General features: G+C 36.1%; 2 protein-coding genes and 1 long non-coding RNA gene across 5 annotated transcripts in view; 2 read left to right on the plus strand and 1 right to left on the minus strand.

The window, feature by feature from the left end:
• LOC139484982 (FHF complex subunit HOOK-interacting protein 1B-like) overlaps positions 1 to 27,866 on the plus strand; it is a 626,211-nt gene that overhangs the window by 205,037 nt on the left and 393,308 nt on the right. The window lies entirely within an intron of this gene.
• The window catches only part of LOC139484978 (uncharacterized), a 131,245-nt gene that overhangs the window by 25,889 nt on the left and 77,490 nt on the right, over positions 1 to 27,866 (plus strand). The window lies entirely within an intron of this gene.
• LOC139484974 (uncharacterized) lies at positions 3,699 to 6,772 on the minus strand. The gene is made up of 3 exons (XR_011655216.1): positions 6,724 to 6,772; positions 5,266 to 5,381; positions 3,699 to 4,243 (listed from the first exon to the last, which is right to left on the minus strand). It is a non-coding gene; the product is annotated as an uncharacterized lncRNA (long non-coding RNA).

Here is a 27,866-nt window from a genome sequence, read left to right on the forward strand (position 1 = left end):
ATTTGTGTATGTTCACATTCCCCAAAACAAATGTTCTTTTGTTCAAATTTCTGTATAACAAAATGTACAATTTAGTTTATCATAAATCTTAATTTTATGACGAAATTTGTTTGTAGCTAAGATTCGAAAATTGAATCTATACTGCAGCCACTGCAACTTAGTATTTTTTGTGACAAAAAAATGGCAAATTTTCTCCAATGAATTTTTATCAAAGCCAAAAAGTGCATCTTTAGTGACTTTTGGGAACATTTTTATTTCACTTAAAACAATAGACATATCTTTAGATACTTTTGAACTTTTGACAAGTCTTTTCTCATTTTTAAAGAGAGAAAAAAGTCCGATCGTAATTTACAATATCATTTATAAATCTTATACCATTTTCAAACCAATCTTTATTAAAAAAAGGTTTATTTTTTTTTTAACTTAATGTTGTTGTTAAACCAGATTGGACTAGCCAGAAAGCATTCAAATCTTTTTCTCTGAGAAGTTGCCATGCTTTCAGAAATATTTGCCAAAATTTATTTTTGATATTTTGTTGTAATTTTCACACCCATATATTTTTTCATCTCCTTCATGTACATTGCACAAAAACACATTCTACAATTTGTTGATTGTTTTTTATAATCTTGTTATCCATTTATTTTTGATATTTTTACCTATTATGTCTGTTTGTTTTGTTCACACATCTTTGTCAATATTTTAGTATTTGATGCTAATTCATATAAGAGAGAGGTTTAGCTAGCTATAAAACCCAGATTCAATTTACCATTTTCTTCATAAAACATGCCTGTACCAAGTCAGAAATATGACAGTTGTTATCCATTCGTTAGATGAGTTTCAGATTTTGTCATTTAATCAGGAACTTTCCGTTTTGAATTTTCTTCGGTGTTCAGTATTTTTATAATTTTACATTTTACATGTACATTTATTGTAAACAGATTATGATTATGAATCTGGGTGGGCAAAATTTGTATTTTAGATGAGTGTGTTATGTTAGATATTTGGCACAACCGAATTGACACTTTAATTTTGATTTAAAATGTGTTGAAAGAAACTTAATGATCAATGTATAGAATGTTGATATTCGTAAATGTTTTTAATCGTCATGCACATTGTGCTATAGAACATTCACAACTCATTTTTGATTTGAAAACAATAAATGTTAAGAATTATTCCATTTTATAATCCTTTGTAAATATTGATGAGGTTGTTACCGATTTCCAGTCGAGACCTCAATTTGCCAAGAACCAAAAGGTTGTGTCTTCTCTGTGACCTGATGGACATCGCTAATGGAAACCACTTTATTGTGTCATGTAGCTGTATTAATAATGTTAAAAAGAATCTGGTTCCCAACTGTTGTCATGAAAATGTAAACTATTTTCAATAATGTAATCATATTAGAAAAAAACAAACTAATCTTAAGTTTTTTTTATACTTTTAATTCACACATGCAGAACACATTTGTATACTGTAAATATGTATAAGTCCTCTGTAAAATTGTATTATCTTTTTTTAGAATAAAGTATTCATTAACAAGACCGTATCGTGGTTCATCCTAACGCCAATTATCAACTAAAGAGTATAGAATCGATTTAATAGATATAAGAATTTTTTGTATGAGTGCCAATTAGACAACTCTCTATCCAAGTCACAACTTGTAAAAGTAAACCAGTATTAAATGATCAATATAGGTCAAAGTACGGTCTTCAACACGGAGCCTTGGCTCACAATGAACATCTAGCTAAATGATATATATTAAAGGACAGCACAAATTACTAGTGTAACAGTATTCAAAAGGGAAAACCAACGGTCTAATCTATATTAAAAACGAGAAACGAGAAACACTTATGAACCACATCAACAAACGACAACTGCTGAACATCAGATTCCTGACTTAGGACAGGTGCAAACAAATGCAGGGGGATTTTAACGTTTTAATAGTTACCAACCTTAACCCTTATCTGAAACAATAGTGTGACATCACAAAATAGAAAGATACTATTCGGAGTTTAGTATGACGTCCATTATCACTGTACTATTATGCATATTTTAGGGGCCAGCTGAAGGACACCTACGGGTGCGGGAATTCTCGCTACATTGAAGACCCATTGGTTGCCTTCGGCTGTTGTTTGCTCTATGGTCGGGTGGTTGTCGCTTTGACATATTCACCATTTCCTTTCTCAATTTTATACTATAGAATATCAATTGAAATGGCTGTACTCAATTAAAAATTTTCCTGATTTTTATTCTTCAGATGCCTACCATACCAAATTTTTGAAGAAAAAAAAACAGAACAAAAAAAAAAGGATTTTAGCCTTAAATTCTAAACAAAAAAAGGAAAACGAGTCTCAATTTGAAGAGGGTGGTTTTGGTGTTTACGTCAATAAGACAGCATTCAAAAGAGACAATAACCAAAAGTCCTCTTTTAGAGTGCACCATCCAGTTGTTAACAATGGACTTTAAATTTGCATACACAGAATGTCAATCGCCAGATAAATGTGACATAACCATTGTACAATGTTTAGTACAGAAAACACGTAATAAAAAGTAACGTTTAGACAAAATCTAATCAATGTATGCTCTTCCCAGTAAACAATCCAACGTCGACATTACGTTGTGACAACGTAATACTATCGTTGTGACAACGTAGTAAAATTACGTTGGTACAACGTAATTTTGTGAACTCCAAGGCACGTGCTGACAACCATCCACACAACGTTGGCACAACGTAATTTGTGACGTAATTTATTACCATCATAAAACGTTGTAACAACGTCACAGCACAACTATAAATGTCCCTTGTCCTCATTTAATTGATAGAATCAATGCAATTCCATTGAAGAAGTATGTAAACAGGGTCTTTATTTTTTCTTTTGACCCGTTTTAAGTTGTAAATTTTTCTATGTGGGAAAGATGTACAATTGTTTATATGTACTCTATTTCCAAACTGCCAGCTGTATATGAAATTGTCAAAAAGTTGGTTTTTATTAATCTTTGGCAGGTTTCAGTGTGAAATGTATAAATGTCTAGTTTTCCTAAAAATAGTTGTTAAACAAATTTGCAACTTTTCTTTCATTTAACACATAATACTTTTCAAAAAAAAAATTTTTGTATGATGGCCAATAAGACAACCCTCTATCCTAAAATCAAATATTGATGATGTTAGCAATTATAGGTACATGTACAGCCTTCAACATGACATCTTGGTAAGTGCTTCAAATTCTGAATGTTTAGTGTTTCAGTGGCCTTGAACTCAGATTTCACTATGATGGCGGAAATTCTAGAATGAAGGTTTCACTTTGACGACGGAAAACCATTTTTAATGAATTATTCAGAAATACAACAAACTACCATATTTACCTTAATATTTACTGAAAATGCATTCAGCTGGATTCACTACACGATTACAAGCTAGGAAAATCGGCCCAAAATCTGACTGTCTAATTTATAAATATATATATTCTACACAATTCATACACACTTCTAAAAATATCCCAAATGAAGAAAATACCTGAAATTCAATTCAACTAACTATTGCTTTTTTCCTTTGACCAACTAGAGAGAGTATAAAAAAGAAGATGTGGTATGATTGCCAATGAGACAACTGTCCACAAGAGACCAAAACCTATCCAACAGTTTAGACTTCTTTTTTCTTACAATGTACATGTAGCTACATGAACCAATAAAAAAAATAATAGTTTGTTTCTGAATTTTTAATTTTTATTCCAAATTTTAGTCTTGTGTTGGTTGTATACATTGTACATGTCATTCCAAATGTTGGTTTTCTGCCCTCTAATCAGCTGGGCAATTTGCACAATTGTGTCTGCATACACGTAGTTGGTATTGGTAATGTTTTCTACTCTAGCTCAGTCAATATAGTACACTGGATATGTAGGATGGCTTGTTTCGAAGCTAAGACATTTTCACATATATGTGGTTAAATTTTCGGAATACGAAGTGCGATTTTTTTTCACACAACAATTTCTTTGAAAATTTAAAACTTTGAATACATTAAAAAACTCCATAGTTTTTACATATTTATACTATGATCCTCTTCTTTCCAGATCAACACAAATGGTAAAGCTCAGTCACTTGTTAAAAATGAAACATGTTCAATATCACTACAGAGACAATTTTTGTTTACACACAACTTTTGTGTTCCTCATTTGATGGCGCATTAGTTCCTCATTTGGAGGTGCATTAGGAATATTGACCCAGCTGGTCTTGTGTTGGTTTCAGATCTCTGAAAAAAAAATCATAAATTATAAAATACAAAAAAATAAATTGATCCCAACTTATGAATTACAGCAGTTCTTAAAAATTATCCTGTGTTTACACATAATCAATATTTTTTCTATTGCTGGTCCTATAATAAACTGCAGATTCATAATTATGTCATGTTGTTACTGAGATGTTTGTATCTTTGCCAATTATACACATTTTGATGATGTATGTTAGAAATTTAACACAATTTCAACAGTATATAATTATTCATAACTTATGATTAACCTTCGTTCTTATTTAAAAAATAAATTTGTTGTTAAATTGAACATGTATTAATGAAATTATGTCTGTTCCAGAAAATACTATGTCCGCCCCTAAGGGACAGCCCTAAGCCCTTTTTAAAAAAAAAAATCCCAGTACCGACAGAATTAAAAATTAATAAGAACAACACTTCCTTTGCATTTTGGTATTTCATACACAACCACCCCCAAATAAAATTTAAGAAAAGAGCTTTCCCTGGGGGAGAGGGGACATAATATTTTCTGGAGCAACCAGTGGTTATTCTACAAATAATAATGAGTCCAAATAATTAATAAAGGAAGTTTGGTTTCACAATATTGTCATTTTTCAATTAATTTAAGATATGCAAAGGATTCTACCTTAAAAAATTTAGCATGTACATCGATACAACAAGACCTCATAGCATATGCCAATGAACGCAATCTATAAAATCAACAAATTATAATTTGATAAATAAATTTAATATAAGAAGAATGTGTCCATGAGCCACAAATGATCTTATCAAACTTAATTTAAAGGACATATCTAGAGAACAGTAAAGCAGATGCTCTCCAAATTCAAACTCTGCGTTTTATGATAATAAGCGTTGTGTATTGGTTGCATAACATGTGGTTTAGACAAACGTTAGATAACAAAATCCAATTTTGAGTTCAATGTACATGTATGTACGTACAGTACAAGAGTTAAACTATATCACTCAGTTAAGGAGGACAGAAAAAGAGCTGATCAACTGATGTTTACCTTTTTAAAATCTTGGTCCAAATTCTTGAGCTGGTGCATGCTTAACTGTTACATGGTTACTGCAATGATTTCCTCAACCTCAGACACATTGGATCTGTGGATTTATATACAAGACTCTGGAAAAAAAATTAAAAATACGTTCAATTATCTTTTATATTCTTCTGTCTGTTTCATATAAAAAAGAAGATGTGGTATGATTGCCAATGAGATAACTCTTTACAAGAGACCAAAATGACACAGAAATTAACATTTATAGGTAACCGTACTGCCTTCAACAATGAGCAAAGCCCATACCGCATAGCCAGCTATGAAAGGCCCGAAATGACAATGTGAAACAATTCAAACGAGAAAATTCACCGCCTTATTTATATAAAAAAAAATGTTAGTCCAACAAATCTTTAGGAGAACAAAGTGACAAATTTAAATGCATTCCAAAATTCATATGTTTTATGATTGATTACAACATGGTTTCTGATCACATATTTAGTGATTGTACATGTAGCTCGTCATTGATAAACATGTAGATTTCATATTATAAGTTGTACAGCAAAAAAGATGTCCCTATGTACTGTTTTAACACCTGTAAACTGGGTTTTACCCTGAAAACAAGAAAATGTTACCCAACTTTCAAGGCTAGATCCTAGTCTAAATCATTATGACACTTTCAAGACTTGGAAGGCTGTTTTTTTTATTTTTTTCTGGGACGCCTTCCTACACCGACCTAATCCTATTACGACAACCGTGATGGCTATCTTAATTTTTTTCTGTGACGCCTATATTTTACAACATCTTTATTGGCACAATTGTCTATTTCCATGTCAGACCCAGTGATACAATGATTGATCGTTTGTTGCTCAACATCCAGTGGTAAATATTTCATGCATGTTAGCGACGACCCCAGTGATATATGCAGCATTATCATTAATAGGCCGGGTTGGTAATATGCCAAGTTTGAAATGTGCGGAGTTTGTAATGGACCCAAATATCTAAAGTGCTGAGATGTTTAGCTTCACATTTTCTGATATTGATAACATGGATAAGACTTTTATGCTTCAATGATTATCAAAAAATAACAGAGCAGACACTTGTAGCCTTAATATATAGGGATAGTAGCTCTTGTCACAGATAGAAAACAAGTACTTGTGGCTGTGCACCCCTCCCCCTTTTTTTTACTTTCTACAGTTTTTACTTATTTTTAATTGCATATATCTTCAGAAACAACACAAGTTAATCAAGAAATTTGATAAATGGATTCAAATAACACACATCATGGCTAAAATATCTTGTATCAGTGCAATATATTGACAGTATAAGAAAAAGTATCATATTTCAACACGATCACGTACAAACCGACTTGAAAGAGGCGCCCAAAACGGTAACAGCTGTTTTATTTTCATCAATCAAACTTGTTTTTATCATGGAGAACCTATTTGGTGTAATGTGCAATCATTATTTTACCTTTTTCTTTGTTCTGGAATCTGGATCAAGCTAAATTTCCACTGCCTTCTTCTTCTTTCGTAATTCCCTCCTGTTTAGGAGCACTCGGATGAGACCGATTCCTCACTGTTTTCAAAAATCAAGCGGCAAAAGTGCGCATGCTCAGACTTTTCATAGGATGCAGCGGTAAAACCCGAGTACTGCTGAACGTTATACTAATCAAATCGTGAAAAACGATTATGAAATCCAAGTGATAAATGATGACAAAATTTTAATGATATAATAAACAATAAATATTCATATAAAATACATATATTAGAACATTAAAATTGGATTTGTAATATTTTCTTTGACATCTTGATGCAAATTATGTCTGCGGGAAAAAAGGGGGATTTTTTTTTAAATCGAAAAAATCGTAAATATATTCTAGTGAAGGTGAATGATTGATATATCCAGGAATACTCATTATGACATACCCCAAAAATTAGTCCCATAAAACCAGATTTTTACAATGTATTCACTACGTTCTTATAATGTCGATACGACGTAACAAAATGTTACGTCGGATTATGACAGTTATAAGCACGTTGTCACAACGTAATAAAATGTTACGTCCTGACAAGGTACTAAATTTACGTGAATCCGACGTAATTTCATAACGTCGTCTGTACGTCTGCATCCAACGTTGGATTTTTACGTTCCCACAACGTTGGTACGACGTAAACTCACGACATGACGTTCAGACGACCATTAACCGACGTCGGGAGTACGTCGTGTGTTTACTGGGTTATTACTAGTATCTAACAGTATATAAAATGCAGAGGTGAAATCGTAGCATTCTACTTATTATACAGTTTATCAGTGACTACACTTTAGAGTAGATACATGACAGCAACATCATTAAACGTTCATGTCGGCCATGCTCTTTTCTAATCATCACACCATCAAATTTGCGTCAGAGAGTTCTTGCTATGTTGTTGTAACATGACACTATCAGTTTGTCACGGACTTATGAGTTTGAGTATCCCTTTGGGATCCTCCCTCCGCCTGAATCCCGATTCCCTCCGCCTGCATCCCGGTTCCCCCACTCCGGAATGGTCCGGACCACTCCGGAATATTCCGGACCCAGGTGAATCCCGATTCCCTCACTCCGGATTTGTCCGGACCACTCCGGAATATTCCGGACCTGGGCCTGAATCCCGATTCCCTCACTCCGGAATAGTCCGGACTGGTCCGGAATATTCCGGAGTCACTTCGGCTCCGGACTCCGACCACTCCGGAATATTCCGGACTCATTCACCATGCCCAATTTTGAAATTGCCGTCCAGTCCGGAATATTCCGGAGCACATTTTTATGGTAAGCGGAAGAAGGGATCCCGTAGACCGCCCTACGTCACGATTCATGAATTATGCATATTCTATTTATAGGCTATTTATAAACGATTCTGAAAATACTTATTCTAAAAATAGAATATTCTCAACATGTACAACTATTAAAAAAAAACAATTCAAAATCATTAACTTTCATGAAACACGGTGAATTTGCTTTATTTATATCACATGAAAAAAAAGGAAAATGTACCGCATTACAGTAGCATATCATGCATATATATCATTGTGCAAATATATATACAGATTCCTTTTTAAAATACACATGATACATTTCATATAGATATGATCAACAGTAGTATTTAGTGCCTTAATTATGTTGTAAAGACCTGCAAATGTCACATGCACGTAGTCCCATGGCTTTGGATATACTATGGAGTTACTAATATTTTTATTATCCGTTTAAACATGTTAAAAGAGTATTTTTATGTAGGCAAATTGAAAAAAAATGTAGCTTACACGTGTTAAACATGTTACACGTACTAAGGCTTTACAGGAGTGTGAGAGGGTGTTTAAACTGGTCTGCGTTTAAAGAAACGAATCTGTAATTTGACCCCCTGTTGTCTGACCATTCTACTATAGCTGGACGTTCTATAGGAACCGTTGTTACTTGTTTACAATAAAGCTACTGTTAGCATGGTTAGGGCGTTCTACAGGATCCCCTGGTCGTTCTACATGATCCCCTGTAGTCTGAACCTCATATATCTACTACAGAACGTTCTATAGGATCCCTTATATTGTTTGTTTATCATGTATACACTAAAGGACGTTCTCATGGTTCTACAGGATCCCTTGTTGTCTGAATATTATATATCTACTATAGTATAGAACGTTCTCTATAGGAACAAGTTTTTGGTCAGGATTCTTCTGAAAAAGCTCATACCAAATTTATGAAATATATTTTTGGTGTAAACAGAAAGTCAAGTAATATAGCTGTAATGTCAGAGATTGGTAGATATCCTATGTATTTTACTATAATTTTATCAATGTTAAAATAGTGTCATAGACTGGAACGTTTGAAAGAAGGATTATTATTTGATGCATTTATATGTTGTAAACATACAGTTACATAGTTCTTATGTAAATACATGGTATTCTATAGGGTAGATTATATTCAGAAAGAGATTGAATTACCAAATTTTGACCAATTAATTGTTTTTATGTCAGTATGTTAAAAATAAACTATGTAAAAGTTCTTTCATATTTTGGAATAAACTGAAGCATCAAACCATTAACTCCGAAAAAGGGAAAAAATTGTTTTAAGAAAGAAAAATATTTAGAATTACAGGACTTCAAAAAAAAGAAAGTCAATTTGTAAATTAAGAATAAGCGCTCATTTTAAAATTGAGACAAACAGATATTCAAAAAAACATATAGAAAGATCTGAGCGTCTTTGTTCTAATTGCTCATTCGGTAAAGTTGAAGATGAGCTTCATGTTTTATTAGAATGCCCTCTTTATGATATTCAAAGGGACGATTTTTTCCAAGACATTTCTAACAATTGTTATTATTTTATAAATTTAAATAAATCTTCTAAATTTCTATGGCTCTTGACCCAAGAAAATGTTACTCTATGGAAAAACTGGGCTGTTATATTGGTGACTGTTTTGAATTAAGGAGATCAGGTATGAACACTGACACTAAGTCAAGTAAACAATTTGAGAATAAATACATATATAATGTAATTTTATTATTCTTTTATTCACAATATATATGTGGTTTTTGGCTTGATTCTGACCAATGCTTATATTCCAAATATATATGTATATGCCTCTATAATTGTTGTTGTTACCAATTATGTAAATCAATTGTATCTGATTTTATACCCTTTATGGGCCCTGTAATTTTGGGAAAAAATATATATAGGATCCCATATTGTTTGTTTATAATGTATATACTAAAGGGCGTGTTCTCCAGATCCCCTGTTGTCTGAAAATTATATATAAACTATAGAACGTTCTATAGGATACACTATTGTTTGTTTTTGATGTATCTACCAATCTAAGAGAACGTTCTATAGAATCCCCTGTTGTTTGTTGTTCAGGTTTATGGTATAGGGCGTTCTACAGTATCCCCCTGGCGTTCTGCAGGATCCCCTGTTTTCTCAACATTATTCATCTACTATAAGACGTTCTATAGGATCCCCTGTTGTTGGTTTTTCAAGTGTATACTATAGGGCGTTTTACAGGATCCCCTAGGCGGTCTACAGGATCCCCTGTTTTCTCAACATAATATATCTACTATAGGACGTTCTATAGGGTCCCCTGTTGTTGGTTTTTCAAGTGTATACTATAGGGCGTTCTACAGGATCCCCAGGGCGGTCTACAGGATCCTCTTTTGTTAAAAATTATGCATCTGAGAAAGGAAATTCTATAAGTCCCCCTGTAGTTTGTTTTTCATGTATATACTATAAGGCTTTTATGATCCCTTGTGCGGTCTTTAGGATCTCCTGTTTTCTCAACATTATATATCTACTATATGACGTTCTATAGGGCCCCCTGTTGTTTGTTGTTTGTTGTTCATGTTTATACTATAGGGCGTTCTGCAGGATTCCCTGGACGGTCTGCAGGATCCCTAGTTTTCTCAACATTATTTTATTTACTATAAGACGTTCTACAGCATCCCCTGTTGTTTGTTTTTCAAGTGTATACTATAGGGCGTTCTACAGGATCCCTTAAGCGGTCTACAGGATCCCTTAAGCGGTCTACAGGATCCCCTGTTTTCTCAACATAATATATCTACTATAGGACGTTCTATAGGGTCCCCTGTTGTTTGTTGTTCATGTTTATACTATAGGGCGTTCTACAGTATCCCCTGGGCGGTCTGCAGGATCCCCAGTTTTCTCAACATTATTCATTTACTATAAGACGTTCTACAGGATCCCCTGTTGTTGGTTTTTCAAGTGTATACTATAGGGCGTTCTACAGGATCCCCTAGGCGGTCTACAGGATCCCCTGTTTTCTCAACATAATATATCTACTATAGGACGTTCTATAGGGTCCCCTGTTGTTTGTTTTTCATGTTTATACTATAGGGCGTTCTACAGTATCCCCTGGGCGGTCTACAGGATCCCCTGTTTTCTCAACATTATATATCCACTATAAGACGTGTTATAGGATCCCCTGTTGTTTGTTGTTCATTCACTGGGCGGTCTACACGACCCCCTGTTGTCTGGACATTATATATATACTAAAGGACGTTCTATAAGACCCCCTATTGATTGTTTTGAATGTTTATACTATAGGTCGTTCTACAGTATCCCCTGGGCGGTCTGCAGGATCCCCAGTTTTCTCAACATTATTCATTTACTATAAGACGTTCTAAAGGATCCCCTGTTGTTGGTTTTTCAAGTGTATACTATAGGGCGTTTTACAGGATCCCCTAGGCGGTCTACAGGATCCCCTGTTTTCTCAACATAATATATCTACTATAGGACGTTCTATAGGGTCCCCTGTTGTTTGTTGTTCATGTTTATACTATAGGGCGTTCTACAGTATCCCCTGGGCGGTCTGCAGGATCCCCAGTTTTCTCAACATTATTCATTTACTATAAGACGTTCTACAGGATCCCCTGTTGTTGGTTTTTCAAGTGTATACTATAGGGCGTTCTACAGGATCCCCAGGGCGGTCTACAGGATCCTCTTTTGTTAAAAATTATGCATCTGAGAAAGGAAATTCTATAAGTCCCCCTGTAGTTTGTTTTTCATGTATATACTATAAGGCTTTTATGATCCCTTGGGCGGTCTTCAGGATCTCCTGTTTTCTCAACATTATATATCTACTATATGACGTTCTATAGGGCCCCCTGTTGTTTGTTGTTTGTTGTTCATGTTTATACTATAGGGCGTTCTGCAGGATTCCCTGGACGGTCTGCAGGATCCCTAGTTTTCTCAACATTATTTTATTTACTATAAGACGTTCTACAGCATCCCCTGTTGTTTGTTTTTCAAGTGTATACTATAGGGCGTTCTACAGGATCCCTTAAGCGGTCTACAGGATCCCCTGTTTTCTCAACATAATATATCTACTATAGGACGTTCTATAGGGTCCCATGTTGTTTGTTGTTCATGTTTATACTATAGGGCGTTCTACAGTATCCCCTGGGCGGTCTGCATCCCCAGTTTTCTCAACATTATTCATTTACTATAAGACGTTCTACAGGATCCCCTGTTGTTGGTTTTTCAAGTGTATACTATAGGGCGTTCTACAGGATCCCCAGGGCGGTCTACAGGATCCTCTTTTGTTAAAAATTATGCATCTGAGAAAGGAAATTCTATAAGTCCCCCTGTAGTTTGTTTTTCATGTATAACTAAGGCTTTTATGATCCCTTGGGCGGTCTACACGATCTCCTGTTTTCTCAACATTATATATCTACTATATGACGTTTTATAGGGCCCCCTGTTGTTTGTTGTTCATGTTTATACTATAGGTCGTTCTGCAGTATCCCTTGGACGGTCTGCAGGATCCCTAATTTTCGCAACATTATTTATTTACTATAAGACGTTCTACAGGATCCCCTGTTGTTGGTTTTTCAAGTGTATACTATAGGGCGTTCTACATGATCCCCTAGGCGGTCTACAGGATCCCCTGTTTTCTCAACATAATATATCTACTATAGGACGTTCTATAGGGTCCCCTGTTGTTTGTTTTTCATGTTTATACTATAGGGCGTTCTACAGTATCCCCTGGGCGGTCTACAGGATCCCCTGTTTTCTCAACATTATATATCCACTATAAGACGTTCTATAGGATCCCCTGTTGTTTGTTGTTCATTCACTGGGCTGTCTACACGACCCCCTGTTGTCTGGACATTATATATATATTCTAAAGGACGTTCTATAAGACCCCCTATTGATTGTTTTGAATGTTTATACTATAGGTCGTTCTACAGGATCCCCAGGGCGGTCTACAGGATCCTCTTTTGTTAAAAATTATGCATCTGAGAAAGGAAATTCTATAAGTCCCCCTGTAGTTTGTTTTTCATGTATATACTATAAGGCTTTTATGATCCCTTGGGCGGTCTACACGATCTCCTATTTTCTCAACATTATATATCTACTATATGACGTTTTATAGGGCCCCCTGTTGTTTGTTGTTCATGTTTATACTATAGGTCGTTCTGCAGTATCCCTTGGACGGTCTGCAGGATCCCTAATTTTCTCAACATTATTTATTTACTATAAGACGTTCTACAGGATCCCCTGTTGTTTGTTTTTCAAGTATATACTATAGGGCGTTCTACAGGATCCCTTAGGCGGTCTACAGGATCCCCTGTTTTCTCAACATAATATATCTACTATAGGACGTTCTATAGGGTCCCCTGTTGTTTGTTGTTCATGTTTATACTATAGGGCGTTCTACAGTATCCCCTGGGCGGTCTGCAGGATCCCCAGTTTTCTCAACATTATTCATTTACTATAAGACGTTCTACAGGGTCCCCTGTTGTTTGTTGTTCATGTTTATACTATAGGGCGTTCTACAGGATTCCCTAGGCGGTCTACAGGATCCCCTGTTTTCTCAACATAATATATCTACTATAGGACGTTCTATAGGGTCCCCTGTTGTTTTGTTGATCGTGTTTATACTATAGTGCGTTCTACAATATCCCCCGGGCGGTCTACAGGATCCCCTGTTTTTCAACATTATATATCCACTATAAGACGTTCTATAAGATCCCCTGTTGTTTGTTGTTCATTCACTGGGCGGTCTATACGATCCCCTGTTGTCTGGACATTATATATATACTAAAGGACGTTCTATAAGACCCCCTATTGATTGTTTTGAATGTTTATACTATAGGTCGTTCTACAAGATCCCCAGGGCGGTCTACAGGATCCTCTGTTGTTAAAAATTATGCATCTGAGAAAGAAAATTCTATAAGTCCCCCTGTAGTTTGTTTTTCATGTATATACTATAAGGCTTTTATGATCCCTTGGGCGGTCTACACGATCTCCTGTTTTCTCAACATTATATATCTACTATATGACGTTCTATAGGGTCCCCTGTTGGTGTTGTTCGTGTTTATTTTATAGGTCGTTCTACAGTATCCTCTTTTGTCTGAACATTATATATCTACTATAGAACGTTTTATAGGATCCCATATATTGTTTGTTTATTATGTATATACTAAAGGGCGTTCTACAGGATCCCCTGTTGTTTGAACATTATATACTTGCTATAGAACGTTCTATATGATCCCCTATTGTTTGTTTATCGTGTATATACTAAGGGTCGTTCTACAGGATCCCCTGGGCGGTCTACAGGATCCCCTGTTGTTTGAATATTATATATCTACTATGGGACGTTCTATAGGTTAGACTGTTGTTTGTTTTTTATGTATATATTAGAGGGAGTTATATATATGCGCCCATAGGCGGTCGATATGATCCCCTGTGGTTTAATAGTTTTGTATCTGTATAGGGCGTTCTATAGGATCCCCGGGCGGTCTAAAGGCTCCCATTGTTTGGTTATCATGTATTCACTAGATTTATCTACTAGAGAACGTTCTATGGGATCCCTTGTTGGGTCTATAGGATCACCTGTTGTGTTATAATCGTGTATCTGCTATAGGGCGTTCTATAGGATCCCCTGGGCGGTCTATAGGACCCCGTATTGTTTAATAATCGCATATTTGCAATAGGGAATTCTTTGGGATTCCCGGGTCGGTCCATGGGATCCTCTGTTGTTTGTTCAACATGTTTCTTCTAGAGGGTGTTCCATAAAATCCCAGGGTCGGTCTATAGGAGCCCTGTAGTTTTTTGATAATGTATCTATTTGAGGGCGTTATATATATATGCTCCCATAGGCGTTCTTTATGATCCCTTGTTGTTTAATAATTGTGTATCTGCTATAGGGCGTTCTAAAGGATCGCCGGGGCGGTCTATAGGATCCCCTGTTGTTTGTTCATAATATATCTATAACAGGTTGTTCTATACGATCCCCTGGGCTGTCTATACGATACCCTGTTGGTTGTTCATCATGTATCTATAACAGGTTGTTCTATACGATCCCCTGGGCGGTCTATAAGATCCCCTTTTGTTTAATAATCCCGCATATTCTATAGTGCGTTCTATAGGATCCCCGGGTCTGTCTATAGGATCCCCTATTGTTTATACCTTGGCGGTCTATATGATCCCCTTTTGTTTAATAATCGCGCATATTCTATAGTGCGTTCTATAGGATCCCTGTGTCTGTCTATAGGATCCCCTATTGTTTAATAACCTTGCATCTGCTATAGGGCGTTCTATGTTATCCCTTTCAAAGGTCGAGGGGGCATATTGTTATTGGTTGTTTTTTTTCTTTTTCTTTTCTTTTTCCCCATAATTTTATTGTCCTGACAAATTCTTGGAAAAGGATAGACACATTCATCTTTATGGAATTATGGCATAATGTAAACCATTATATAAAGTTGTGCTTTTTAATAAGGGGATGGTCCAAGATGGTCTCGATTACTATAAACACTGGTCAACAGTATTTTTTTGATGTTTTTTGTATATATTTCTAGTATTCCTGAGCATAGAACCATGATATTCAATATAAAAAGTAGGTGTCAACAATTTGTATGATCCTCAGAACTACATATACCTAGCAGTAGGTAGTTGTGTTTTTTTAGTATAAATTGTATTTCAAAATTGCTGACGGTAACCTAGCAATGGCAAGATCGTCTGGCAACTTGACAACAGTATGACATCCGCCTTTGCTCGCAATGGCAATTCTATTTGTTTTCGTATTCTTATGGATTTGTACAGACAGGAGAAAAGAAATTGACCCGTCTTTTAATATCCCTTTCCGATATATTGATGATGTACTGTCTATTAATGATAATAGATTCAATGAGTATATATGGCAAGCCGTTTTACTATTTATGCTAACTTCAAGATAGCTCATATAATATATCAGATATTTCAAATGATATATAAAATATCTCTCTCATATATAATATACAAGATATCTCATATAATATATAATATATAAGATATTTTATATAATTTACTCTTTATAAGATATCTTATCAACTTTAAAAGATAGCTTTTATACTTTATAAGATATCTTATTAATTCAATAAGATATATTATACACTTAAGAAGATATATTATAAACGAAATGAAAAAAAAAGAAACGAACAATAACAATATAATATGCCCCTTTGAAAGGGACAACAAAGTACGTCCTATAGCAGATGCACGACTATTAAACAAGAGGGGATCCTAAGACCGACCCGGGGATCCTATAAACCGCCCAGGGTATCGTATAGAACACCCTGATATAGATACATGAACAACGAACAGGGGATCCTATAGACCGCCCTGGGGATCCTATAAAACGCCCTATAGCAGATACATGAATATTGCACAACAAGTGATCCTATAGACCCAACAGGGGATCCCATAGAACGCTCCCTATTAGATACATGATTACTTAACAACGGGATCCTATAGAACACCCTATAGCAGATACACAATTATAAATTAAACCACAGGGAATCCTATAGACCGCCCAGGGGATCCTGTAGAACGCCCTCCAATAGATACATTATGAACAAACAACAGGGCTCCTATAGACCAACCTAGAGATTCTATGGACCGACCCGGGGATCTTAAGGAACGCCCTATAGCAGATGCACGATTATCAAACAATACCAACCAACAGGGGAACATATAGACGGCCCAGAGGATCTTACAGAACGTCGTATACTAGAAACATAATGAACAAACAGCAGGTTATTCTATAGATCGCCCCGGAGATCCTATAGAACGCCCTTCAGCATGCAAATACACGACTATTACACAACAGGGGATCCTATAAAACGCCCTCTAGTATATACGTAAAGTAGATACATGTTTAAAAAAACAGGGGAACCTATAGAAGGTTCTATCCTAGATGCATACAAATCAAACAGGGGATCCTGAAGAATATATAATGCTCAGACAACAGGAGATCATGTAGATGGGCCTATAGTATAAACATGAAAAACAATCAACAGGGGATCCTATAGAACGTCCTATGATTGATATATAATGTTGAGAAAACAGGGCATTCTGCAGACCGCCCAAGGGATCATAAACGCCCTATTATATATACATAATAAACAAAGAACAGGGGAACCTATAGAATTTCCTATCTCAGATGCATATTTTTTTTAACAAAAGGGGATTCTGTAGACCGCCCTATAGTATAAATATGAAAAACAAAGATCAGTGGGACCTATCTCAGATGCATATTTTTTTAACAAAAGGGGATTCTGTAGACCTCCCAGGGAATCCTGTAGAACGCCCGATAGTATAAACATAAAAAAAACAATCAACAGGGCCTCCTGTAGACCGCCCCAGGGGATCCGGTAGAACGCCCTTTAGTATATAAATAACAAACAATCAATATAGGGGATCCTATAGAACGTCCTATAGTAGATATATAATGTAGAGACAAAAGGGGATCCTGTAGACCGCCCAGGGGATCCTATTGAACGCCCTTTAGTATATACATGATAAACAATCAAAAGGGGATCATGTAGAACGTTCTATAGTAAATATATAATGTTCAGACAAAAGGGGATCCTGTAGACTGCCTAGGGGATCCTATTGAAAGCCCTTAAGTATATAAATGATTAACAGACAACATGGGATCCTATAGAACGTCTTATAGTAGATAAATAATGTTGAGAAAACAGGTGATCCTTTAGAACGCCCTATAGTATAAACATGAAAAACAATCAACAGTGGGTTTTATAGAACGTCCTATAGTAAATATATTATGTTGAAAAACAGGGATTCCTGCAGACCACCCATAGTTTCCCGCAAACCGACTTAGGGATCATATAGAAAGCCCTATAGTATAAACATGAAAAACAATCAACAGGGGATACTATAGAACGTCCTATGATAGATATATAATGTTGAGAAAACAGGGGATCCTGCAGACGGCCCAAGGGATCATAAACGCCCTATAATATATACATAATAAACAAAGAACAGGGGAACCTTTATAATTTCCTATCTCAGATGCATATTTTTTTTTCACAAAAAGGGATTCTGTAGACCGCCCAGGGGATCCTGTAGAACGCCCTATAGTATATAAATGAAAAACAAAGAACAGGGCAACCTATAGAATTTCCTATCTCAGATACATATTTTTTTTAACAAAAGGGGATTCTATAGACCGCCCAGGGGATCCAGTAGAACGCCCTTTAGTATATAAATAATAAACAAACAATATAGGGATCCTATAAAACGTCCTATAGTAGATATAAAATGTAAAGACAACAGGGGATCCTGTAGACCGCCCATGGTATCCTGTAGAACGCCTTTTAGTATAAACATGAAAAACAATCAAAAGAACGTCTTATAGTAAATATATTATGTTGAAAAACAAAGATTCCTGCAGACCGCCCAAAGTTTCCTGCAGACCGCCCAAGGGATAATATAGAAAGCCCTATAGTATAAACATGAAAACCAATCAACAGGGGGGTCTTATAGAACGCCATTTAGTACATATATAATGTAAAGACAACAGGGTATCCTTTACACCGCCCAAGGGATCCTTTAGAACGCCCTTTAGTATATACATGATTAACAAACAAAAGGGGATCATGTAGAACGTTCTATAGTAGATATATAATGTTCAGACAAAAGGGGATCCTGTAGACTGCCTAGGGGATCCTATTGAACGCCCTTAAGTATATAAATGATTAACAGACAACATGGGATCCTATAGAACGTCTTATAGTAGATAAATAATGTTGAGAAAACAGGTGATCCTTTAGAACGCACTATAGTATAAACATGAAAAACAATCAACAGTGGGTTTTATAGAACGTCCTATAGTAAATATATTATGTTGAAAAACAGGGATTCCTGCAGACCACCCATAGTTTCCCGCAAACCGACTTAGGGATCATATAGAAAGCCCTATAGTATAAACATGAAAAACAATCAACAGGGGATACTATAGAACGTCCTATGATAGATATATAATGTTGAGAAAACAGGGGATCCTGCAGACGGCCCAAGGGATCATAAACGCCCTATAATATATACATAATAAACAAAGAATAGGGGAACCTTTATAATTTCCTATCTCAGATGCATATTTTTTTTAACAAAAAGGGATTCTGTAGACCGCCCAGGGGATCATGTAGAACGCCTTATAGTATACAAATGGAAAACAAAGAACAGGGCAACCTATAGAATTTCCTATCTCAGATACATATTTTTTTTTAACAAAAGGGGATTCTATAGACCGCCCAGGGGATCCAGTAGAACGCCCTTTAGTATATAAATAATAAACAAACAATATAGGGATCCTATAAAACGTCCTATAGTAGATATAAAATGTAAAGACAACAGGGGATCCTGTAGACCGCCCATGGTATCCTGTAGAACGCCTTTTAGTATAAACATGAAAAACAATCAAAAGAACGTCTTATAGTAAATATATTATGTTGAAAAACAAAGATTCCTGCAGACCGCCCAAAGTTTCCTGCAGACCGCCCAAGGGATAATATAGAAAGCCCTATAGTATAAACATGAAAACCAATCAACAGGGGGGTCTTATAGAACGCCATTTAGTACATATATAATGTAAAGACAACAGGGTATCCTTTACACCGCCCAAGGGATCCTTTAGAACGCCCTTTAGTATATACATGATTAACAAACAAAAGGGGATCATGTAGAACGTTCTATAGTAGATATATAATGTTCAGACAAAAGGGGATCCTGTAGACTGCCTAGGGGATCCTATTGAACGCCCTTAAGTATATAAATGATTAACAGACAACATGGGATCCTATAGAACGTCTTATAGTAGATAAATAATGTTGAGAAAACAGGTGATCCTTTAGAACGCACTATAGTATAAACATGAAAAACAATCAACAGTGGGTTTTATAGAACGTCCTATAGTAAATATATTATGTTGAAAAACAGGGATTCCTGCAGACCACCCATAGTTTCCCGCAAACCGAATAAGGGATCATATAGAAAGCCCTATAGTATAAACATGAAAAACAATCAACAGGGGATACTATAGAACGTCCTATGATAGATATATAATGTTGAGAAAACAGGGGATCCTGCAGACGGCCCAAGGGATCATAAACGCCCTATAATATATACATAATAAACAAAGAATAGGGGAACCTTTATAATTTCCTATCTCAGATGCATATTTTTTTTAACAAAAAGGGATTCTGTAGACCGCCCAGGGGATCATGTAGAACGCCTTATAGTATACAAATGGAAAACAAAGAACAGGGCAACCTATAGAATTTCCTATCTCAGATACATATTTTTTTTTAACAAAAGGGGATTCTATAGACCGCCCAGGGGATCCAGTAGAACGCCCTTTAGTATATAAATAATAAACAAACAATATAGGGATCCTATAAAACGTCCTATAGTAGATATAAAATGTAAAGACAACAGGGGATCCTGTAGACCGCCCATGGTATCCTGTAGAACGCCTTTTAGTATAAACATGAAAAACAATCAAAAGAACGTCTTATAGTAAATATATTATGTTGAAAAACAAAGATTCCTGCAGACCGCCCAAAGTTTCCTGCAGACCGCCCAAGGGATAATATAGAAAGCCCTATAGTATAAACATGAAAACCAATCAACAGGGGGGTCTTATAGAACGCCATTTAGTACATATATAATGTAAAGACAACAGGGTATCCTTTACACCGCCCAAGGGATCCTTTAGAACGCCCTTTAGTATATACATGATTAACAAACAAAAGGGGATCATGTAGAACGTTCTATAGTAGATATATAATGTTCAGACAAAAGGGGATCCTGTAGACTGCCTAGGGGATCCTATTGAACGCCCTTAAGTATATAAATGATTAACAGACAACATGGGATCCTATAGAACGTCTTATAGTAGATAAATAATGTTGAGAAAACAGGTGATCCTTTAGAACGCACTATAGTATAAACATGAAAAACAATCAACAGTGGGTTTTATAGAACGTCCTATAGTAAATATATTATGTTGAAAAACAGGGATTCCTGCAGACCACCCATAGTTTCCCGCAAACCGACTTAGGGATCATATAGAAAGCCCTATAGTATAAACATGAAAAACAATCAACAGGGGATACTATAGAACGTCCTATGATAGATATATAATGTTGAGAAAACAGGGGATCCTGCAGACGGCCCAAGGGATCATAAACGCCCTATAATATATACATAATAAACAAAGAATAGGGGAACCTTTATAATTTCCTATCTCAGATGCATATTTTTTTTAACAAAAAGGGATTCTGTAGACCGCCCAGGGGATCATGTAGAACGCCTTATAGTATACAAATGGAAAACAAAGAACAGGGCAACCTATAGAATTTCCTATCTCAGATACATATTTTTTTTTAACAAAAGGGGATTCTATAGACCGCCCAGGGGATCCAGTAGAACGCCCTTTAGTATATAAATAATAAACAAACAATATAGGGATCCTATAGAACGTCCTATAGTAGATATAATATGTAAAGACAACAGGGGATCCTGTAGACCGCCCATGGTATCCTGTAGAACGCCTTTTAGTATAAACATGAAAACCAATCAACAGGGGGGTCTTATAGAACGCCATTTAGTACATATATAATGTAAAGACAACAGGGTATCCTTTACACCGCCCAAGGGATCCTTTATAACGCCCTTTAGTATATACATGATTAACAAACAAAAGGGGATCATGTAGAACGTTCTATAGTAGATATATAATGTTCAGACAAAAGGGGATCCTGTAGACTGCCTAGGGGATCCTATTGAACGCCCTTAAGTATATAAATGATTAACAGACAACATGGGATCCTATAGAACGTCTTATAGTAGATAAATAATGTTGAGAAAACAGGTGATCCTTTAGAACGCACTATAGTATAAACATGAAAAACAATCAACAGTGGGTTTTATAGAACGTCCTATAGTAAATATATTATGTTGAAAAACAGGGATTCCTGCAGACCACCCATAGTTTCCCGCAAACCGACTTAGGGATCATATAGAAAGCCCTATAGTATAAACATGAAAAACAATCAACAGGGGATACTATAGAACGTCCTATGATAGATATATAATGTTGAGAAAACAGGGGATCCTGCAGACGGCCCAAGGGATCATAAACGCCCTATAATATATACATAATAAACAAAGAATAGGGGAACCTTTATAATTTCCTATCTCAGATGCATATTTTTTTTAACAAAAAGGGATTCTGTAGACCGCCCAGGGGATCATGTAGAACGCCTTATAGTATACAAATGGAAAACAAAGAACAGGGCAACCTATAGAATTTCCTATCTCAGATACATATTTTTTTTTAACAAAAGGGGATTCTATAGACCGCCCAGGGGATCCAGTAGAACGCCCTTTAGTATATAAATAATAAACAAACAATATAGGGATCCTATAGAACGTCCTATAGTAGATATAATATGTAAAGACAACAGGGGATCCTGTAGACCGCCCATGGTATCCTGTAGAACGCCTTTTAGTATAAACATGAAAAACAATCAAAAGAACGTCCTATAGTAAATATATTATGTTGAAAAACAAAGATTCCTGCAGACCGCCCAAAGTTTCCTGCAGACCGCCCAGGGGATAATATAGAAAGCCCTATAGTATAAACATGAAAACCAATCAACAGGGGGGTCTTATAGAACGCCATTTAGTACATATATAATGTAAAGACAACAGGGTATCCTTTACACCGCCCAAGGGATCCTTTAGAACGCCCTTTAGTATATACATGATTAACAAACAATAGGGGATCCTATTGAACGTCATATAGTAGATATATTATGTTGAGAAAACAGGGGATCCTGTAGACCGCCCAGGGGATCCTGTAGAACGCCCTTAAGTATATAAATGAAAAATAAACAACGGGGGATACTTTAGGACGTCTTGTAGTAGATATATTATGTTGAGAAAACAAAGGATCCTATAGACCGCCCAGGGGGTCCAGTAGAACGCCCTTTAGTATATAAATAATAAACAAACAATATAGGGATCCTATAGAACGTCCCTATATTAGAACGTCCTATAGTAGATATATAATGTAAAGACAACAGGGGATCCTGTAGACCGCCAATGGTATCCTGTAGAACGCCCTTTAGTATAAACATGATAAACAAACAACTGGGGATCCTGTAGAATGTTCTATAGTAAATATATAATGTTTAGACAAAAGGGGATGATCCTGTAGACTGCCTAGGGGATCCTATTGAACGCCCTTTAGTATATAAATGATTAACAAACAACATGGGATCCTATAGAACGTCTTATAGTAGATATATTATGTTGAGAAAACAGGGGATCCTGTAGACCGCCCAGGGGATCCTGTAGAACGCCCTTTAGTATATACTTGATTAACAAACAATAGGGGATCCTATAGAACGTCTTATAGTAGATATATTATATTGAGAAAACAGGGGATCCTGCAGACCGCCCAGGGGATCCAGTAGAATGCCCTTTAGTATATAAATAATAAACAAACAATATAGGGATCCTATAGAACGTCCTATAGTAGATATCTAATGTAAAGACAACAGGGGATCCTGTAGACCGCCCATGGTATCCTGTAGAACGCCCTTTAGTATAAACATGATAAACAACCAACTGGGGATCCTGTAGAATGTTCTATAGTAAATATATAATGTTCAGACAAAAGGGGATCCTGTAGACTGCCTAGGGGATCCTATTGAACGCCCTTTAGTATATAAATGATTAACAAACAACATAGGATCCTATTGAACGTCTTATAGTATATATATTATGTTGAGAAAACAGGGGATCCTGTAGACCGCCAAGGGGATCCAGTAGAACGCCCTTAGTATATAAATAATAAACAAACAATATAGGGATCCTATAGAACGTCCTATAGTACATATATAATGTAAAGACAACAGGGTATCCTTTAGACCGCCCAAGGGATCCTTTAGAACGCCCTTTAGTGTATACTTGATTAACAAACAATAGGGGATCCTATAGAACGTCTTATAGTAGATATATTATGTTGAGAAAACAGGGAATCCTGTAGACCGCCCAGGGGATCCTGTAGCACGCCCTATAGTATATAAATGAAAAACAAACAACGGGGGATACTTTAGAACGTTTTATAGTAGATATAGATTTTTAAACAAATGGGCATCCTGTAGACCGCCCAGGGGATCCAGTAGAACGCCCTTTAGTATATTAATAATAAACAAACAATATAGGGATCCTATAGAACGTCCTATAGTAGATATATAATGTAAAGACAACAGGGGATCCTGTAGACCGCCCATGGTATCCTGTAGAACGCCCTTTAGTATAAACATGATAAACAAACAACTGGGGATCCTGTAGAATGTTCTATAGTAAATATATAATGTTCAGACAAAAGGGGATCCTGTAGACTGCCTAGGGGATCCTATTGAACGCCCTTTAGTATATAAATGATTAACAAACAACATGGGATCCTATAGAACGTCTCATAGCAGAAAAATAATGTTGAGAAAACAGGTGATCCTTTAGAACGCCGTATAGTATAAACATGAAAAAACAATCAACAGGGGGTCTTATAGAACGCCATTTAGTACATATATAATGTAAAGACAACAGGGTATCCTTTAGACCGCCCAAGGGATCCTTTAGAACGCCCTTTAGTGTATACATGATTAACAAACAATAGGGGATCCTATTGAACGTCATATAGTAGATATATTATGTTGAGAAAACAGGGGATCCTGTAGACCGCCCAGGGGATCCTGTAGAACGCCCTATAGTATATAAATGAAAAATAAACAATGGGGGATACTTTAGGACGTCTTGTAGTAGATATATTATGTTGGGAAAACAGAGGATCCTATAGACCGCCCAGGGGATCCAGTAGAACGCCCTTTAGTATATAAATAATAAACAAACAATATAGGGATCCTATAGAACGTCCTATAGTAGATATATAATGTAAAGACAACAGGGGATCCTGTAGACCGCCAATGGTATCCTGTAGAACGCCCTTTAGTATAAACATGATAAACAAACAACTGGGGATCCTGTAGAATGTTCTATAGTAAATATATAATGTTCAGACAAAAGGGGATGATCCTGTAGACTGCCTAGGGGATCCTATTGAACGCCCTTTAGTATATAAATGATTAACAAACAACATGGGATCCTATAGAACGTCTTATAGTAGATATATAATGTTGAGAAAACAGGGGATCCTGTAGACCGCCCAGGGGATCCTGTAGAACGCCCTTTAGTATATACTTGATTAACAAACAATAGGGGATCCTATAGAACGTCTTATAGTAGATATATTATATTGAGAAAACAGGGGATCCTGCAGACCGCCCATGGGATCCAGTAGAACGCCGTTTAGTATATAAATAATAAACAAACAATATAAGGATCCTATAGAACGTCCTATAGTAGATATCTAATGTGAAGACAACAGGGGATCCTGTAGACCGCCCAAGGTATCCTGTAGAACGCCCTTTAGTATAAACATGATAAACAAACAACTGGGGATCCTGTAGAATGTTCTATAGTAAATATATAATGTTCAGACAAAAGGGGATCCTGTAGACTGCCTAGGGGATCCTATTGAACGCCCTTTAGTATATAAATGATTAAAAAACAACATAGGATCCTATAGAACGTCGTATAGTAGATATATTATGTTGAGAAAACAGGGGATCCTGTAGACCGCCCAGGGGATCCAGTAGAACGCCCTTTAGTATATAAATAATAAACAAACAATATAGGGATCCTATAGAACGTCCTATAGTACATATATAATGTAAAGACAACAGGGTATCCTTTAGACCGCCCAAGGGATCCTTTAGAACGCCCTTTAGTGTATACTTGATTTAACAAACAATAGGGGATCCTATAGAACGTCTTATAGTAGATATATTATATTGAGAAAACAGGGGATCCTGCAGACCGCCCAGGAGATCCAGTAGAACGCCGTTTAGTATATAAATAATAAACAAACAATATAGGGATCCTATAGAACGTCCTATAGTAGATATCTAATGTAAAGACAACAGGGGATCCTGTAGACCGCCCATGGTATCCTGTAGAACGCCCTTTAGTATAAACATGATAAACAAACCACTGGGGATCCTGTAGAATGTCCTATAGTAAATAAATAATGTTCAGACAAAATGGGATCCTGTAGACTGCCTAGGGGATCCTATTGAACGCCCTTTAGTATATAAATGATTAACAAACAACATAGGATCCTATAGAACGTCGTATAGTAGATATATTATGTTGAGAAAACAGGGGATCCTGTAGACCGCCCAGGGGATCCAGTAGAACGCCCTTTAGTATATAAATAATAAACAAACAATATAGGGATCCTATAGAACGTCCTATAGTACATACATAATGTAAAGACAACAGGGTATCCTTTAGATCGCCCAAGGGATCCTTTAGAACGCCCTTTAGTATATACTTGATTAACAAACAATAGGGGATCCTATAGAACGTCTTATAGTAGATATATTATGTTGAGAAAACAGGAAATCCTGTAGACCGCCCAGGGGATCCTGTAGAACGCCCTATAGTATATAAATGAAAAACAAACAACGGGGGATACTTTAGAACGTCTTATAGTAGATATAGATTTTTAAACAAATGGGCATCCTGTAGACCGCCCAGTGGATCCTGTAGAAAGCCCTATAATATAAACATAAAAAAAACAATCAACAGGGCATTCTGTAGACCGCCCAGGGGATCCAGTAGAACGCCCTTTAGTATATTAATAATAAACAAACAATAAAGGGATCCTATAGAACGTCCTATAGTAGATATATAATGTTAAGACAACAGGGGATCCTGTAGACCGCCCAGGGGATCCTGTAGAACGCTCTATAGTATAAACATGAAAAACCATCAATAGGGGGTCTTATAGAACGACCTCTAGTAGATATATAATGTTCAGACAACAAGGGATCCTGTAGAACGCCCTTTAGTATATACTTGATTAACAAACAATAGGGGATCCTATAGAACGTCTTATAGTAGATATATTATGTTGAGAAAACAGGGGATCCCGTAGACCGACCAGGGGATCGTGTAGAACGCCCTATAGTATATGCTTGAAAAACAAACAACGGGGATACTTTAGAACGTCTTGTAGTAGATACATAATGTTGAGAAAGCAGGGGATCACACAGACCGGCCAAGGGATCTCGTAAAAATTCCTCTATTAGATACTTCAAAAACAAACAATAGAGTATCCTATAGAACGTTTTATACTTTATATATAATGTTCAGACAACAGGGGATCCTGTAGAACGTCCTTTGCTATATACATGATAAACAAACAATATAGGAGATCCTATAGAACGTTCTATAACTATAAATATAAGGTTCAGACAACAGGGGATCATGTAGACCGACCAGAAGATCCCGTAGAACACCCTAATAGAACATGTAGCTTCATTATAAACAAATAACAGGGGAAACGAAGACCAGCACCCCCTTCCCCACCGCCACTATCACCACCCCCTCACACCCTGTAAAGGTAATGTCTCGTTTCTAAGAACGTGTTAGCTACATGTTTTTTTTTATCAATTTGCCTACATCAAAGTACTCTATTAAGCAGATAATAAAAATATTATTAACTCCGTAGTATATTCAAAGCCATGGGATCACGTGCATGGGACATTTGCAAGTCTTTACAACATAATTAAGGTACCAATACTGTGTGTCATATATACTAGTATGTGAAATATCATATATATCTCAAAAAGGAATATGTATTTGCTTAATG

Source organism: Mytilus edulis, chromosome 8, assembly GCF_963676685.1.
Source record: "Mytilus edulis chromosome 8, xbMytEdul2.2, whole genome shotgun sequence".
In the NCBI taxonomy this organism is placed as follows: domain Eukaryota; kingdom Metazoa; phylum Mollusca; class Bivalvia; order Mytilida; family Mytilidae; genus Mytilus; species Mytilus edulis.